This window comes from Rutidosis leptorrhynchoides, chromosome 4 (genome assembly GCF_046630445.1).
Source record: "Rutidosis leptorrhynchoides isolate AG116_Rl617_1_P2 chromosome 4, CSIRO_AGI_Rlap_v1, whole genome shotgun sequence".
In the NCBI taxonomy this organism is placed as follows: domain Eukaryota; kingdom Viridiplantae; phylum Streptophyta; class Magnoliopsida; order Asterales; family Asteraceae; genus Rutidosis; species Rutidosis leptorrhynchoides.
In genome coordinates this window covers 349,093,118-349,100,191 of record NC_092336.1, presented here as the reverse complement: position 1 = coordinate 349,100,191, position 7,074 = coordinate 349,093,118, and positions in this window count along the sequence as shown.

Here is a 7,074-nt window from a genome sequence, read left to right as displayed (position 1 = left end):
ATTGTAATCGGACTTAACAATAATTCATAGTATATTGATTATGAATTGTCTATGATTCATATCAACGAGGGGGACGAAATCTAAGTAAATTCACTTTCTTATATTTTTATTTATTATAATTTTTATTATTGTTTTAGTTAATTATATCAAAACCAACAAAAACTCACTTTCTAGTATAATTAATTGTCATTAAATTCTTGAATACGCTTCTCCCTATGGAACGAACTTGACTTGCCAGTATCTATTACTGCACGATCGGGACCAGTTGCCTGTAGTGTGATAATATTTATTAGCTAGTTTAGTTGTAAAATTTAAAGGTCGGTTTTATCACATCAACTTTTTGGCGCCGCTGCCGGGGACGAGTGTTTATTTAGAATTTAATTGACTTTTAATTATTCGATCCTTTTGTGGAAATCTATTTTCCACAAAAGTTGTTTTTTGTTTTGTGTTTTTTGTTTTCCGTGTTGTGTTTGCAAATAGATTACAAGTTTACAAGGAAAAATGACTGACCCAAATGATCAGCCAAAGGTGAACCCACCGTTCTTTTATCAGCCTACTCATATTTCATTTCCTTATAAAAAAGATTGGTATACGCCATCTCGATTGACTAAGGTTGATCAGAGAGATGTTGGTGGAGGGTATCGTTTAACCATGGATGAGGATGATATTCCTATGTATCTAATGCTGCAATACAATTTGACTGAGGATATTAATGACATCCCTATCCATCTATTAGAAAGAATTACCCCCGAAGACCTACCAAGGAATGAATGTGAGCCTATCACTAATCAACCATCTTCCACCTCAATAGCTTCAACATGTACACTCATCACTCCAATTGTCAATGAAGAAGAATCCCATGATGCAATTTTGTATTCATGGGATAGTGATGATGATGAGGTTTTAACTCCGGAGGTCGAAGTGGTGGAGTCATCCAAGATCGTCGAGGATGAGGAACTTGATATAAAGGAACCACTTGAGGAATCTCCTCCTCATTTGGAATTTTTATGTTCTCACGAGTTTAGTAGACGGAAAACGGTGTATGAAGATCCATTTGAACAAGATCCACCTAAAAGAGTAAACTTTTTATTGCAATCCACACTTAGAGAAGAGTTGTACGTTGACTCTCGTGTTGAGTCATCCTTTTTCGGTCAACCGAAAAAAGATTTATCTGATATATTATACACCACCCGAGGTGTGAATTACTGGCTCACTCTTCTAATTCGCGGAACTTTCTCTACTGACTTTACATGTCGACCAATAAATATGGAGAAATTTGACTCTGCTAAAAAATAAATTATAGGGCCGAGTCGAGAAAACGACTTGTTAAAAAAATCATATTTTTTTGTGTGTTTTTTTAGATTTAAAAAAAACGTGTGTTTATTTTTATTATTGTTTCCCAAAAATTTTAAAAATTTTAACTTTTTAATACATTAATTTTAAAAAGTGAATTTTAAAATTTATGAACGAATAAAGATCAGGTATAAACAACCGAACTTTTCGTTATAAGAAATATAAATTTTATAAATGATATTTTAAAAATTTAATTAGTTACTAAGTTGAAAAAAAATTGTGTTTGTAGTTTATTATATTTTTGTTTGTCCACACTTTTTTATGTATAAAATTTTTAAGTGTGGGGTAAATTTTTTGGTACTATTGAAGTGCAGCCCCTTCTTTTGTGTGATTAACATGTTTGTTGACAGGTACTTACGATGATGCATTCGACTTAACGAAACACTAATCCAATACTAAATTATGATAAAAGGAGTGGATATGTTGATACGATAAGAAAGTTTATAATCTCTAATTTTTAACTAAGGAAGTTCTAACAACCTTTACACTTTTTGCCCTCTCAAATTTATATATTTTAACTGATTTTATGTAATGAGGGCATTACATAATCTTAAGTGTGGAGTGGAGATATATAAATTCTCGAGAACTTATAACTTGGTCATTTTTACGAAAATTTTAAAAAATTTTAAACAAATATACATCAGTTATTTGATTAAAACATATAAAAAGAAAACCAGGTATAAGGGAATTTATAAACCCATATGTTTAGAACCATCTATCACGTGTTTCTATGAAGTTTATTGCAGATGTCATTACATTGGAATGTATAAACCTATTTATTCCATTGATGTGAGTAATAAAGGATGAATCAAGTCCATCCTTAAAGGAAGTAAAGTCTTCCGAATGTCGTTTTACTTGGTATAGCATACTTCCTAAACTATATCATTTCATACTAATATCATATCACGATATAAAAGTACCGTGGGAAGAGAAAGTCTTGAACTTTCAACCCGAAAATAAACTTGGTAGGGTAAATCCAAGTCGCTATCCAGTGCAAGACCGATTATGGTGCATAAGCTGGAGCATGATCTGTCCCACGCTATAGCTTAGTCTTCGCAGTTTTAACCCTTGAATTGAAATTTACAAATTGTCATAAAAGACCGATAGAAATATTGCGTCAGGGGGCGCCCGATTAAGAGTTCCATGATACTACAATCATGGTGGTGGATAGCTTGCTAATCGCCGACTGAGGCTTCAGTTTTCAGCTACCCTCAACCGGAATTTGAGGTTAAAACCGGAAAACGTGTCTAGTGTAAAAACTAGCATGACATTTTAAAAAATCATAAAACATTTTCACAAGGTCCAATTTTCCCTAAGGATCCAAATTTTTAACTTTTCATGAGATTTTAATCACAAATTCAATTTTGTTTCTGTTGCCAGAATTTCATTTTGTGTGGTGTGTGTGTGATCCAATAAATATCGTGTGGTGTTTTCAATTCACTTCATAAAGCGTGTGTTTTCGTTTCGTGTGACGTGTGTGTGTTTGATGAATGATTGATATGGAAAAATATGTAGTATTTCGAGTCTATATTAAAAAGATGTTATTGCTTGAGGACAAGCAACGTTCAAGTGTGGGGTAATTTGATATTGCTATAAACATACATATATTTCGACACAATATCATTTATATTTCATATACTTTTATCGTTTACAAGGACATTAGATTCACATTCTACGAGAAAAGTGACCAAAAGTATACGCGCGCTTAAAGTTGGAAGAAAAGACGATAAACGACGATTTAAATGAATTACGTAGTATATATTAAGAAAACGTTTATCCGAAATCAAGAACAAAGAGACGAAAAATATGCAAGCTCAAGAAGAGCGAAAAAAGAGTTAAAACGAAAGTTCCAATTCAATATACGTCAACAAATGATCAACCGAGAACAAGACCAAGAAAATACGAAAACAAACCTATGAGAAAACGCGTAGGTACTACACGAAACTCGTACTAAAAGATTCTATGCTAAACGCGTAGGTAGCTACGCGAAACTTGTAATGTTTGTGACCAAATTCAGATTCGACATCACATGGGTCGGTGACTTTTTCAGTACAATACTAATTATTTTTCTGGATCAAGTTTCTTTACAGTCTCACAACAAATACTTTGGAATATACAAAGCTAAAGCACATCGAGATGCAGATTCCAGTAACATGGGCCGGTGCTTTATCATTACTAATTAAATTCTTTTATGATGAACAAGCTTTACAAGCATTTGAGATTCAATCTAAAATATTAAATCAAGACTTCAAATCACAAGTGGGAGACACACTACTTCTATTATATACGGAGGGAGTATATTAATATTTCTTTTAGCTGGATCCTAGCACCTTACAACAATCAAGATGCAGTCTTGATTTTAATATGAAGAAACATATCACAAGTTGATATCTACATACTACTACTACTTCTATTTAAATACGGAGTGAAAAAAAATGAAAGAGAGATTCAATTTCCATATTCCATTTTTCATTCTGACGTACAGTAGTAGCAGTTAGATATTAGAATAGGATAGTAGGTGATAAAATCTCCAGTCCATTTCAATCTCAAATTTAGTCTATTACATCGTATCATTTATTTGAGTTAAACTTGTTGTGAGATTAATTTTAAGAGTGTAATAGGATAGTTTCAATATTGTACGGGTATTATTGTTCGTGTGCATGGGTGCTGTCATTTCCATTTCTACCGTTTGCAGTTAATAAATTGAAGCTTTGTTCGTAAGTTTGTTACTTTCATTTTTATTATTGTTATTGTTATTTATTATTATGTTTATGTTTATGTATTTATATTTTTACTCCCGTCCTATTATTATGATTAGCTAGTTTACTCCCGTGTGTTTGCTTAGATGTAGAACCCCTCGATTATGGATTGTTATTATTTAGAACACTAAAATGTAACTTTGATTATTTTAATATTGTGTCTAGTTGAAAGAACCATTGTTATATAATTAGATATTTAACCCTATCACTTAATTTATTAGATAAAAATAGCGAAAGTTATTTATATTGATATAGATTATGCTTTAACACTAAAAGTGGTTTAGACGAACTTATGGAAAAATTATTAACACCAATTTAGAAATAGTATTCGGTGGTTTGGGTAATATCATTAGATATATAATCGTGAAATTGTGAAAAGGGAAACCGTTACGATTTAAGTTTTGACGAAAGTCAAAACTAGGCTAGGTCTCAATTTAAATAATCGGGATATAGTTGGACTCGCTAAAATAAGATTTAACGAAAGTTAGATTGAATTTTAGTTAGTTAAGATTTTATATAAATTCGAAAGAAAAATATATATAAAGTAAACTTTTTAAGAATTACAATTGTTATTTTAGTCATTTTAGATATTGTGTTCAATCAAAAGATCCATTATTATGTAAACTTAATACTTAATCCCCGTCACATAGTTTATTGAATCATTTAGCGAAAGTTAAATTGGTAACATATAAAATATACTTCAAACACTATTTTGTGATCTAGACAAAACGTATGATTATATTCCTGAAAAAAATATAAGAATACGGATTTGGTGATTGGGTGATATTTATGTTTACATAGTTGTGAAATTATAAGAAGAGAAACCATTATAATTTAGGTTTTAATGAAAGTTAAAACTAGGCTGATTCACAATTCGAATGATCGGGTATAGTTTGCTTTGTTAAGACGAGATTAGCGAAAGTTAAGTTGAATCTTAGTAAATCAAGACTTTATGAAATCGAGAGGTTATCATGAAGTTATATACTATATAATATTGTAATCGGACTTAACAATAATTCATAGTATATTGATTATGAATTGTCTATGATTCATATCAACGAGGGGGACGGAATCTAAGTAAATACACTTTCTTATATTTTTATTTATTGTAATTTTTATTATTGTTTTAGTTAATTATATCAAAACCCACAAAAACCCACTTTCTAGTATAATTAATTGTCATTAAATTCTTGAATACGCTTCTCCCTGTGGAACGAACTTGACTTGCCAGTATCTATTACTGCACGATCGGGACCAGTTGCCTGTAGTGTGATAATATTTATTAGCTAGTTTAGTGGTAAAATTTAAAGGTCGATTTTATCACATCAACTTTTTGGCGCCGCTGCCGGGGACCAGTGTTTATTTAGAATTTAATTGACTTTTAATTATTCGATCCTTTTGTGGGAATCTATTTTCCACAAAAGTTGTTTTTTGTTTTGTGTTTTTTGTTTTCCGTGTTGTGTTTGCAAATAGATTACAAGTTTACAAGGAAAAATGACTGACCCAAATGATCAGCCAAAGGTGAACCCACCGTTCTTTTATCAGCCTACTCATTTTTCATTTCCTTATAAAAAAGATTGGTATACGCCATCTCGATTGACTAAGGTTGATCAGAGAGATGTTGGTGGAGGGTATCGTTTAACCATGGATGAGGATGATATTCCTATGTATCTAATGCTGCAATACAATTTGACTGAGGATATTAATGACATCCCTATCCATCTATTAGAAAGAATTACCCCCGAAGACCTACCAAGGAATGAATGTGAGCCTATCACTAATCAACCATCTTCCACCTCAATAGCTTCAACATGTACACTCATCACTCCAATTGTCAATGAAGAAGAATCCCATGATGCAATTTTGTATTCATGGGATAGTGATGATGATGAGGTTTTAACTCCGGAGGTCGAAGTGGTGGAGTCATCCAAGATCGTCGAGGATGAGGAACTTGATATAAAGGAACCACTTGAGGAATCTCCTCCTCATTTGGAATTTTTATGTTCTCACGAGTTTAGTAGACGGAAAACGGTGTATGAAGATCCATTTGAACAAGATCCACCTAAAAGAGTAAACTTTTTATTGCAAGCCGCACTTAGAGAAGAGTTGTACGTTGACTCTCGGGTTGAGTCCTCCTTTTTCGGTCAATCGAAAAAAGATTTATCTGATATATTATACACCACCCGAGGTGTGAATTACTGGCTCACTCTTCTAATTCGCGGAACTTTCTCTAATGACTTTACATGTCGTCCGATAAATATGGAGAAATTTGACTCCGCTAGAAAATAAATTATGGGGCCGAGTCGAGAAAATGACTTGTTAAAAAAAATCATATTTTTTTGTGTGCCTTTTTAGATTTAAAAAAAAGTGTGTTGATTTTTATTATTATTTCTCAAAAATTTTAAAAATTTTAACTTTTTAATACATTAATTTTAAAAAGTGAATTTTAAAATTTATGAACGGATAAAGATCAGGTATAAACAACCGAACTTTCCGTTATAAGAAATATAAATTTTATAAATGATATTTTAAAAATTTAATTAGTTACTAAGTTGAAAAAAAATTGTGTTTTTAGTTTATTATATTTTTGTTTGTCCACACTTTCTTATGTATAAAAATTTTAAGTGTGGGGTAAATTTTTTGGTACTATTGAAGTGCAGCCCCTTCTTTTGTGTGATTAACATGTTTGTTGACAGGTACTTACGATGATGCATTCGACTTAATGAAACACTAATCCAATACTAAATTATGATAAAAGGAGTGGATATGTTGATACGATAAGAAAGTTTATAATCTCTAATTTTTAACTAAGGAAGTTCTAACAACCTTTACACTTTTTGCCCTCTCAAATTTATATATTTTAACTGATTTTATGTAATGAGGGCATTACATAATCTTAAGTGTGGGGTGGAGATATATAAATTCTCGAGAACTTATAACTTGGTCATTTTTACGAAAATTT